Source organism: Lutra lutra, chromosome 17, assembly GCF_902655055.1.
Source record: "Lutra lutra chromosome 17, mLutLut1.2, whole genome shotgun sequence".
Taxonomy (NCBI): Eukaryota; Metazoa; Chordata; class Mammalia; order Carnivora; family Mustelidae; genus Lutra; species Lutra lutra.
The window spans coordinates 16,080,681-16,093,610 of NC_062294.1; the positions used below are offsets into that span (position 1 = coordinate 16,080,681).

Genomic DNA, 12,930 nt, shown 5'->3' on the forward strand with positions numbered 1-12,930 from the left:
TAAAGGGTACCTCACTTTGGTTTGGAAAATGTCTTGATGAGCCCCTCTGAGTATGGGTCTACCAAAGGGCAACTGAAAATAACCACAAATGGTCACTAAACCTCCTTCTAAAGTCAGCAGGTCCTGGTTTCCCTTTTCTGGGTTGAGCCCCACTATATAGTTGAGGGACTAAATAGCAAGCTGTATAATACAAAGCAAGCCAGTTTGCTCTGTACAACAGAAAATAGCAACTGAGAGTCACAACGGTGCAGACAGATGTGCAATGGAGAGGACAGAACTGGCCCAGGGCTATGACACACAACCCCAGGGAGAACCACGCATAATTTATTCTACGTGGATGGCATTGTACAAGCCAACAACCTTACAGAGGGACTGGGCTGCACTGGGCAGTAAAAGAATTACCAAGGGCCAAGAAGAAATTTGAGCCAAGAGCAGAAAAGTCTAGAAGAGATTTTGGTGGTTACTTGCCTTGGAGTAGGACATAAACCCTTTTTCAACCTCCCCTCCAAAATCAGCTTTCTCTTAAGACTTTTATAAGTGAACTTTTACTATTGGTTTTTGTTTCCATATAGTAAGGTGATGGTGGCAGTTATCATTTGGGGTTTTGTTGTGGGAATGGCCTTTAGTTTGTGAGCCCAACACAGTGTTTGACCTTGAATCCTCACGGGCCCAGGGCATACACTGATCATGATGATGCTGGACCCAAAGGACAGGAGTAAAGTTGATATCTGAGTTACACAAAGTTATAATTTAAAAAGTAATAAAAGCTAAAACAGAGGTGTCATGAGAGAAGAGGGAAGGAAGCATCTGCTTTGCCTCAGGGAAACAGAAGCATCATGGAGAAAGTGACTTTTGAACTGAGTCATGAAGGATGAGGAGACACATTGGTAGGGACTGAATTGTGTCTTCTAAAAAAATCTTCCAAAATATGAATCCCCAGAATCTAACCCACAGAATCTCAAAATGTGACTATATTTGGGTATGAGGTTTTTAAAGAGGTGATGAAGTTAAAACGAGGCATTAAAGTGGAACCTGATCCAACATGACTGGTGTCCTTATAAGAAGAGGAAATTTGGACACACAAAGAGATACCAGGACTGTCTGCATACACAGATAAGAACACAGTGAGACACGGTCATCTGCAGGCCAACAAGAGGGGCCTCAGAAGACACCAAGCTTGCTGATACCTTGATCTTGGACTTGTAGCTTTCAGAACTGTGAGAAAATTAATTTCTGTTGTTTAGGCCACACAGTCAATAGCACTGTTAAGGTAGCCATAGCAAATTAATACAGATGTGGAATAGGCCTAACTCATCTTACAGACTGAACCAGAGCCAAACCACAAATCCATGAGCAAGAAATAGTATTTATGGCTGTAAACCACTGATATCTTAGGATTGCTTGTTATGCATTATTATTGCAGCAAAAACTGACCAATACACTTTCATTTCCTAATCGATGGTCATTTAGCTTCTGAATACGCTGTGATATGCTACTGCCAAATAACATCATGTGCTGTTGGTTTGAAATGATCAATAAAAGAGATAAACCAAAATGAAAACATCAACGATCTAAATGTACTTTATAACCTAAATACTAAATACCAACAGAGATAAACACTAGATCTGACAGATATAATTCCTTTGTGTTTATTTAGTTTGATTTTCCTTCTACTCACTCCTGGAGGCCGTTTCATACCATCATTAAGATTATAAGATCTAGGGACACCTGGGTGGCTCAGTTGTTAAACGTCTGCCTTCAGCTCAGGTCATGATCTCAGGGTCCTGGGATCGAGTTCCGCATTAGGCTCCTGCTCAGGAGAGAGCCTGCCTCTCCCTCTGCCCTCCCCCCTGCTTGTGTGCATTCTCTCTCTCTCTTTCTCTCTCAAATAAATAAATAAGTCTTAAAAAAGATTATAAGATCTAGAATCAGATTATCTAGGTTCCAACTCTTCTGGCTTTACCATCTGCTAGCTTTGCAGTCTAAGGCAAAATACTGAATTTCTCTGTATCTCAATTTTCCCATCTATAAAGTGAAAATATAATACTCTCTACATAAGAGTTGTTGAGAAGATTAGATGGATGAATGAAAGAGCTTGAAGCAATGTCTTACATTTGGTACATTTTCAATCACATTCGTTATAAGTATCACTCATCTGATGACAGTGAGGTTTATCTGCTGGCTCACATTCCTCTGTCACCCTCTACCTGACTCCAAAATCTCTGCCATGCCCAAAACCGCCTTCCAGGGATCCATCTGTCCCAAAACTTTACTCTTTTCATTCTGGACATTCTCCCAAGGTGATCTTGTCCATTCCCATGACTTCCACTATACCTACTCAAATCTCTATCTTTATTTTAGATCTTTTTTTGAGCCCCCAAGCCACACTTTCTACTACCTACAAAACATCTCCAAGCTTTAACTTCAAGACTCCTGGAGAAGCCCTACATTGGCTGGAGATGACCATCAGAGAGACTATGAACTCTCTCAAGAAAAATGAGACAGAATTGCATCCAAGTAAATATGAGCTCTCCTATTTAGGTCTCCTATACCTCTATAAATGTGTCTTATGTGTCTCCTATACCTCTATAATGTGTCTTAATGAGAACCCAAAGGCATGCTAAAGTCACAATAAGTAGTAATAATCCTTATCTTATTAATATATATCAATTATTAATATAATATATTGTAAATTATCTGGAGATCCTTTCTATCCAAGTTCTTTTTTAAACATTTTATACATATTAATTCAGTTAATCTGCATAGAACCACTGCATGGTAGGTACCACTATTACCCCTTTTGGATAAATGAGGAAATCAAGGCACAAGAAGCTTATTTAGCTCGTGTCATACAGTGGAAATGGTATAATCTGAAACCAAGCAGAGAGTCAGACTCTAGAGTCTACCATCTTAACCACTACATTTCACTTTCTCTCAGAACTAGGGCTTGAATAATTTCTCAGACACAAAAACAAGCACAACTGTTATTATCTGTGATAGTAATGGCTAACATCTTGGGGGCTAGATACTCTTTCAAGTGAAATGCTTTTCAACCATCAATTTGTTTGATCCCTCAATAACCCTGTAATGCAGGTCTTGGTACTGCACCCATTCTACATGTGAGGAAACCAACACCCAGAGAAAGACTAAGAAATTAACCCAGAGTAAGTGGCAGAGATAGGACTCAACCCTGGCAGTCTCATACCAGCATCCATGATCTTAATGACTCTTGCCTCAAGAGAAGAGCACTAAACTGCCTCTTGAGTAACTGTTGGCATTCCATTTCCTATGCCACACACTAGTACTGTGGATGCCATTGGAAGAACTCCCAGTTTCAGTTCCCATGAGGCGCCACCTTTGGGGACTGAAACAGCCTCTCTCTTCATCTCTCTCTGAGACTGCATGAGTCGTCACTGACTCTCTCCTTGCGGTTCTGCACCATCCCCTCTACACCCAGCTTCCTCTTACTTGTGGTTTCAGTTGCAACAAAACTTTAGCTTTCATCTGACTTTGGCCTGCCCTGGTGCTGACTCAGGCCTCTACCCCACATGACCCTTTAGCTCAATGCCGGACAGATAACTAGCTACAGTTTCTGACTCTGAGTCAGAATCCAGAGAGAGAAAATTGGATTGGTCACTGGCCAGCCAGTAGAACGGCTGACTTTGATGAGGTGTCCACCTCAATTAGCTACACTGGATGGGAAGCTAGATTCACATGGTGGGGGAAATCAGAAATATTCAGCTTAGAAAAAGGAAAACTAAAGAGAAAAGAGTCTTTAACTATGGACAAGCTATCACAGGAACAGACTACTTCCTCACCAGCATTTCTTTAGTGGTCAGAGTGCCAACCTCCATATCACTGATGTGTTGAAGCAGACACAATGAGGAAGGCTAAGAGATTTCTGCCTAGGGAAGGTATGGGCTTTAGGTGATCTCTAAGATCCCTGTGAATTTGCAGATAATTCAGGATTTGTTGAAAAAGGTACCAAACACACCTTATATAAGCATTTTAAATGTTCTCCAAAATACCAGCTTTCAGATTGTCTGTTGAGCTTTTTCCACCCCATCAGGAAGCTGCATTTAGATGGCATGTGCAAAGGCACAAGAGGCAGAGGGAAACACTGCACAGCAGAAGGAACTTCACCAACTCCACCTCTTCAATGGCTCCTGTTACCCCAATGGCCATGAGTCCTCCCCTAATAAAATAAATAAAATTAAACTCCATGCACTAGAATTACAATTAAATGAATAGTTAATAGTTTCTGGACTTCTTGAATGTCTCCTGTTATATGGAGTCTACAATCGCCTATGAATGAATTCCAGTCACTCAAGATTTATCTATTACCTGCCCTGCACATTAGCATGAAGTGCTAGACCTGACCATATGCAGGATACAAAGATAAAATCACACTGCCCCGATTTCCAGGGCCCACCACCCATGAAAGGAGGGAAACATATTCACAAATAACTTAATAAAGAATACATGGTGGCAGTAGGGCAGGAGGAAGAGGGAAAGTTTATTACACAGAATCATGTGTAAGAGTTTGGAAAACATTCTCTGAAGGTGATCTAGGCCTTATAGAATGCACAGGAGTTGGTCTAAGAGTCCTCCACATGGACAGCATGAGCAAAGGCACAAAGGACATTAGACATTCAAGAGGCAAGATATTAGGGGGCATATGTGGAGAACAGTAAACAGTCCAGCATAGCTAAAGGATGGGCTGGGGGGGATAGGGAGGAAAGAGAGAGGAGGAAAGACTACTGGGAATAGCAGAAGATACTTTGAAAATGTTGGCTGAGAGACCTTGACTTAGAGCAAATTCCAAATGAAAAAGGTATCTATCATGGTAATAATGAACTTCAAAGCAACTGTACTAACCATCCAAGTTAAAGAGTACTAATCATCCGTGCTAATGAGCAATGATGTGCCCAGTATTTGATTTTTTTTTAAAGTTTTTATTTATTTATTTGACAGAGAGATCAGAGAGCCTGACGCGGGGCTCGATCCCAGGTCCACGAGACCACGACCCGAGGTGAAGGCAGAGGCCTAACCCATTGAGCTACCCAGGTACCCCCCACTATTTTATTTTAATAAGACTCTTACAGTCAACAAGTAAGACCCTTAAAAGATCATATCCCTGTGTTCAAGAAATACCACACATAACTCTCAGGAGAATGAAAATACGTTATCCAGGTAAAGGCAATAGGTTGAACAAACCTTTGCCTCACCAGAAGCAATGCGCATCCATGCCTGCCAAAAATACTGCTCAAATAATTTCACCAGTCCCACATGTGACCTGACCCTGAATAACGGTCTCTTTCGACACTCCCTCATACAAGTAACGATAAAAATGTTGTGCCCATCAACTAGCACGTTTAATTCAGCAGCAGCACTTAAATCTGCCTCTCATTTTCCTACCACTTTCCTGAAATTCCAGAGGACGGGGTTATTGTTAAACAGCAGCAAGCATTATTCTCACAGCAGTGCACATTAATAATAATTCAGTGCAGTGTCATGGAAGCCTGTAGGCTCTTAACTGAATTTATTTGAAAAAGAAAGTTTGTTTGTTTTTTTCCCTGAAGATCTTTACTTAAGTCAGCATGGAACTCTTGTAAAGATAACTACCCATAAGTCATAACTACCCAAGGAGCAGTCTTGTTATTTTTTTAATTCACTGCTCACCATGACAACATAATAAACACACCTTTGGAGGCTCATACATGCCCAACTCTTGAAAATGTCATAGTTCCTCCTTCATGGTGCTCCCAGGCATAAACTTTAACTCATTTTTCTAATTCTCTGAAATTCTACTAAAACACCAATTTTCAACTGCAAGCTACTACAAATAATTTTGTGGTACACTAGCAACAGAAGCCTTATTTCATAATCCATTAATAATTACTAAGCTCCTTTTTTATTTAAAAAAAATAGCTAACCATCAAGCCAATATGGTTTCAACATCTGTTTTTTCAATTTTGTTTGGCGTTCTCTTAGATGTTCCTGTATCCTTTCATAAATGACTAATAGGAAAGATACAAGACTAATAGGAAACACAACTTTATGCAACTTCGTTGACGGTTGGTTTCAGTTAACAGCTGGTCATTAAACTACCCAACATAAAAGCATACATTTTAGGAAAAAAATTTGACCCCAAAACTGCTTCATAAAATAAAGTATTTCATTTTTCAAAGCTTGAGGATTATTTGAGAGGCTATAGTACTAAAAAGTCCCCAGAGTTGTTTCTTGTTTAAGAGAGAAAGTTAAAAGTTTCCACCTTTAAATATCAGAGACTAGAGATTTTACAATACAATAAGTGTCAGAAATAAAATGCAATTCCCTTCAAAGCCATATAAAAGAGTAAGCCTCTGTAAAAAGTTTTTTCTTCCTACAGTGAGGTGTGGACCTAAAATCATAGCAAATAATTATGATGGTCTTTCTGCAATGGTGCCCAGACATCCAAATTAGCCAAAGCTTCAGGCTTCTATATGCTCTGGTCGGTAACAATGCTTTCTCTGCTACCCAACAGCTGCTCCCTTTCGGTTAAGGAAATACTATACAAGAAGCACACCGTGAATTGTAGTGTTCAATTTCCCACCGTCCTCCAGAGAGATGTGGTCCCTTCCCAAGTGTACAGAATACAACATAAAGTACATAAAGGGTGTGACTTCTTTATTCAAATAATGCTTTTTTTTTTTTTTCCAGCTCAATCCCATATCATCTAGACTGATAAATTTGTTTTAGTGGTGGGGGGCAGATAACTTTACTCTGAGAAAATGTTAGGTGGATTCAAGAAGAATGACTAATGGTCGGGATCTCTCAGAAAATAAAACACCATCTCTCAATAGAAGCTTCTTGTTGGGCTCATCTCTCTCTATGAAGCCAGCCAGGTCCTCACATACCAGAGGTGGTTTGCTTTCTTTCCAACAGGGATAATGGGCTTTTCAGCACTTTTGCCAAATTACTGACAGAAGGACCTATTTCCCCACCTGTGAAAAGAAATGATAGTGACAGAAGCAACTTTAACCACTATATTACACATTGCAAAGAATGGACAGATAAATAGCACCATTCTAAATTTCTTTTTTTTTTTTTTATTCTAAATTTCTTAACAGCTGAAAGTTTGTAAGAATGACCAACAAGTCACAAAAGCACCTGACCAGAATTTTTTTTCCTGGATTTTTCATGTCCTCTGCCTTACTACAGCCTTTTGAAAATATTATTTTTCACTAATACACGAATAAGGAGCATAGTTAGTGACTGCATAACTTGAAAATGCCCGGAGATTTTACTTGAGTGTCCCTGTCTTTTCCAGAGACTAAATTAACTACATAACTTGCTCCGTTAGGAATAACATTCATGACTTAACATTTGTGTTCATTTTCCCAGAAGTATAAATATTACCACTGTCTCTGGTTCCAAATCATTGACCTTTTCCCCGGTAATCTTTGTGCCCAGCACATTGTCATGCACAGGTGAGTGCTTAATAAATACTAATGGATGACGGATGTACTTAATGTTAAAATATTCAAAAATGCTCCTTTTCGTAAGTCTCCCAAACAGCAAAACTGTTGTGGCCTTTGTGTCCAGTTTAGCTCATACTCTGCTGAATTCATTTCAAAAACTCAAAAATGTGTAATCAATGCTAAGAGACAGCTTAAAAGTGTCTCTATGTATCACACCTGCTTGCCTAGAATGCAAAACACAAAAATCAAAACCAGATACAAAGTAAATTGAAAATATGTGTACCGGAACCATCTGCTCTTCAGCATCGAAATTCAGGTGAAGCATTCTCTGATACAAGACGACAACCGAGACTCAAAATCCAAAGTTTTAGGCTCTTTACTAAACAAACAAACCCCACACTATTAACATTCCCAACTATTCCCTTCTGAAAAGCAAGCAAGCACACACACACACACACACACACACACACACACAAAGTATTGTTCAAAGTAAACTCAGAATTAATACTACAAATATGTTGGCAGTGAACTGCTGTGTGTTGAAAGTAAATAAGTGGCGCCGGTCACAGCCAGGTGTTCCAGGTGTATCATCAGGGTTTTCATGTTAACAATTCATCATTGAGTGTAGACGAGGTGGTGCCAGGTTGCCACCAGAGAAGCCTGGTGTGCCCAAGTTTAGAGAACAGGGAACAGAGAATGTGTCTTGGTTATAGAACAAAAGAATTCGTTTTATCACTTGCCTTTACCGCTGGAGAAAATGGCTCCTGGTGTGCTGAACTCCATGATAAATGTGCCCCCTCTAGTTCTTTATTGCCTCTGTAAATCACAGGACTGACAGCAGTTAATAAGAAAAGCTTTTGAGTGGTTTTGAAGTTTTGCTTTGTACAAATAAAGTCTCATATTAAAGATTTTGCTAGTCCTGAAGGTGTAGAAAAAGGAGCACGGGTAGAACTTCTACACTTTTAACTGTTTGCCTCCTTTTTTTTTTTTTTTTTAATTTTCAGAACCAAAAGAAAGAAAACCTTTCAGACATGCACATTGGGAAAACAAAAGAAGATCATAGACGAAATGGTTTCGTATACTCACAGAGTTGCTGGTGAGTTGCTACTGAAATGACAATCTTTTCTAGTTTTTAGAAGCTGGGTATTCAGATAAATACCAGAAAAGGTATGTGGTGGAAAGAAGGTTGTTACAGTAGATTTATTATTACGTTTCTGACCATAATTGTATGCTTTACCTCTTTTAGCCAAAGCAAATTTCAGTTCAGTGTCAAGAAAGAGAACTCTAAATTCCACTGAATTGATCAGCTGCCAGTTCAATCGTAGGTCCTGGAATCCTGAAATTCTGAAATCATATTTCAGAATATAATTTACGCTAAAAGGAATAACAAAGCTACCTTACCGAGCAGCCTTTTTCTCCAAGGAGCTCAAAATACTTTGCCACAGCAGCCTTACAAAGTCCTAAAGGGCAGGTTTATTAGTTGTACTTTCTTGCAAAGGAAACTGAGGCACAAAAAGTAAGAAATGCCTTTTCCTGATTATTGCTAAGCTCTCCATATAGCTAAAACAGGACTAGCTAGAGTTGGTGTTCTTCTCACAAAATCTCTCTTACCTTAGTACACAAAATAAGAATTTTGAATGCATTTTCCTCTGACAATATCTCCACAGCACAGAAAAGAAGGGTTAGTAATCCATATAAATTAGCTATCTGTAAACCAGAAACTGGCCAGTTTACAATCTGGACTTCCACTTCACTTTGACCCAGGCAACAAGGCCAAATAAAAATCAGACTTACAAGTTATCCAGTTCAGGCATTTTGCAGCTAATTTAATGTAGGTTTTTTTAGAGCATCAGGATTAATTACACATTTCATAGTAGTGTATATCCAGGACACAGACTTATTATTAGGATTTGATTAGTAACATTTTACTGAAACAGAATGAATGTTCCAGAGGTTTTTGTTTCCTTCCTGTGGTTTGCTTTATCCTAATCTCTCTCTGGCCAATTCTTTCCAAAGTAAATTTTCTTAACCCATCATCCTAAGTGAATGGGAATAAACAAGAATCCATGTTCTTCCAGGTCTCTCTGTTGAGATTTGCAACCTGCACAGGTCACCCTGGGAGTCACCTGGGACAGTTGGCACAGAGATCTTTAAGAGCTCAGACTTGGTCATCAGTCCTTGAACCATGGGAGGTGGAAAAAAGACATGTCATTACCGATCCATCATACATCTACTACAATGTCATCTCTCTTTACTTCCAGAGATTATTCCAGGAGGCCCAGAACACATGTGCTACAAATGTCTATGAAATACTGAGGTGTTTGTCTGGAATCCAGGTTCTGTCGGATTATTATGATGAATTTCCTTGAACCTGTACTTGGGTTCAACAGTAGAAATCTGGTCAAAGCCCTTGGAGATAAAGGATTCATGTCAAGGAAGTCAGACTGTCCAAATGTCATATAGATGTGATCATTGAAAGTATATGAGGGAGGATCCATATAGATTTATAGCACACTTGACATTAAGAAACTGACAAAAATAGAATGGGCACTAACATCCATGGTATTGACCAGATTTCCAATGGTTTAGAACATTAAGACTTATGCCAGGCTGTTCCTGAAGGCAGTGGACCATAGTCCAAATGAACAGACACTCCAGCATTGGACAGATCGAGGTGCAAATCTAAGCTCCGCCACTTTGGAGCTGTGTGACCTTGCAAATAAACTAATACATCTGAGAGTTCCTTTAAATACATTTCATAGGACTGGTAGATATGAGAGTTTACACTTGTAAGGTGCTCCACAGAGAAGGCACCTACTGAATCACTCATTAATTTGTTCAATACCAGTGTGCAGTGTGCAGGAAGAGAGCTTTACATACATTATTTCATTTAATCCCCACACAAGTGTAGGACTGGCCCTTATGTAAAAGAGAGGTCATCAGAAGATTACTTTAAAATAGATCCATTTCTGGGGGCGCCTGGATGGCTCAGTCGGTTAAGCGTCTGTCTTTGTTTGGCTCAGGTTGTGATTCTGGGGTCCTAGGATCAAGCCCCCACGTCAGGCTCTCTGCTCAGTGGGGAGCCTGCTTCTCTTTCTCCCTTTGCCTGCCGCTCTGCCTACTTGTGCTCCCTCTCTAAGAAATAAATAAAATCTTATTTAAAAATTAAAAATTAAAAATAGATCCATTTCCAATAGGGTCAGTGGACCTCAGGAGAAGGAGACTAGAGATGAACCCTGGAATGCCGCCGCCAGAGGACAGACACGGCACCTGCAGTCTGCCATTGCCAGAAGGGGACCTCAAGAGAGTACATCTTGAAAGTCAGCGCTGAGCATCTGCCGAGCCCAGAGAACACCACCAGCAGATCAGTGCAGGACGGCTAAAACTTTCTCTGTCCCTCCCACTCCCCCTCACCTCTTCCAGCTCCACCCTGGGGGTGGGATGGATTCAGGGGAGAAGCTCCTCTAGGAAAGAAATAGAGAACTCAACCTATTCCCCACCTCCTACTGTTGGCTTCTCAACCTAAAGCAACACCAAGATGGGCAAGAAGAGTGGCTTGAACTTTAATAAAAGTCAGAATGATACACTGAACTGGTCATTTTTATTACTGAAATTAGACTGTTCTTATGACCAGAAGTAATCAGAGTGTTTTTTCTTAAATCGAAGAGTAGCCGGAAAAGCTAAAATGTGTGTCCAAGATCTCATACAAATGCAGGCAAAGAACTGGCACAAAGTGGGTTTGGGGGTGGAGAAAAGAATATAGTTTGTATTCTAGAGTTCTTTCCAACATGCCATTGATTTTAATATAAAGTATGTTCACCTAATAAGTCCTATGAAACTACAAAATGAAAACAGAAGAGCACGGCCATCAGCCAAATTAAAAATTAATTCTGAAAGTACTTGTTGCTGGATTTAAAGATGAACATTCCATGCTGACATGGAAGTCTAAATGCATGAAATTCTGAATGAGTCTCCGATATCAAACATGTGTCTCTATCATACTGCACTGGGATTAGTTTAGTCATTCGTCTGAATATACTGAGCAAGAGAAGAAAAGCCTATAAAGCTCAAAGTGAAGCAGAGCTATAATTTGAATAAATCAGACTATTTCCTATTTCAAATGATTTTGATGGTCACTTAGATTATCTAGAACTCCCATATCCTAACTACCAAAAAAGGAAAAAAAAAAAAAAAAAAGCTTTCCACACCATCTGAATTCACTGGACAAACATCAACCTATTCCTTCACTTCATCTTGCATGGATCCAACCAAAGAATAAGGGGGTAGTGGGTCTTGAAAGACCCAGGTTTTTGTGTGCTTTGCAACTAGGTTTAAGAATTAAAAAGAAAAAAAAAAAAAAGTGAAGTACTGGCAGGGTAAAAGGGAGCATCTGGGGAAGAACACATAAGAGCTTCAAAAATATTGGCAATATTTTAATATCCCAGCTGGAAGATGAACACATTTTATTTCTTTCCTTGTTTTTTATACATCACACACAAATGTATATAATGGTATAGTAAACATTTCAAAATTTTCAAAACCTTTTCTCTTTATGGAAACAGTAAAAAGATCAACAGTTCATAGGGGACGGGAAAGAGGGACGGATGGATAAATAGGTGGAACACAAAGGATCTTTAGGGCAGAGAAACTATTCTGTATGACACTGTAAAGGTAGATACATGTCCTTACACTTTGGTCACACCCACAGAACGTATAACACAAAGAGTGACCACTAATGTAAACTACAGACTTTGAGTGATAACAGCATATGTCAATGTAGACTCATCAATTGTAACAAATGTACCACTCTGGGGGCTCCTGGGTGTCTCAGTCAGTTAAGCGTCTGCCTTCAACTTGGGTCATGGTCCCAGGGTCCTGGGATCAAGCCCGGCACTGGGCTCTCTGCTCAGCAGGAAGTCTGCTTCTCCCTCCCCCTCTGCCTGCTGGTCTGCCTGCTTGTGCTCTGTCAAATAAGTAAAATCTTAAAAAAAAAAAAAAAGTGCCACTCTGGTGCAGGATGTTGATAGCGGGGGAAGCTGTGCATGTATGGGGTCAGAGTGCATTTGGGAACTCTTTTTACATCCTATTCAATTCTGCTGTGAACCGAAAACTATTGTAAAAAAAATAAATAAATAAATAAAGCTCATTTAAAAAAGGGGGGGGGGATCTGTATTGCTGGTCTCTCTCTACTTCCGAATGCTCATCTCCAACTGTTTTAACCATTTTAAGTCACACCTCCATAAGACCCTCCCTGACACTTCCTCTTCCCACAGAGGAAACCCCTTATTCTTCCCCATGCTGCCATAGTTCCTGCCCTTCATTCCAACTTTTTCATGGGATGTGTACTGCATGTCCACTGAGGGAAAGGAAGGCATCATCTTGGTGTTCTTTATATTTCAAACACCAAGAATGTCTTGCATATAATAGATACTCAGCATAGCTTATTTCTTATTATGTTTATATAATT

At 39.7% G+C, this 12,930-nt stretch overlaps 1 long non-coding RNA gene across 1 annotated transcript in view; it reads right to left on the reverse strand.

Annotated features, from left to right (window-relative positions):
• The window catches only part of LOC125090010 (uncharacterized), a 60,425-nt gene that overhangs the window by 28,426 nt on the left and 19,069 nt on the right, over nucleotides 1-12,930 (reverse strand). The window lies entirely within an intron of this gene.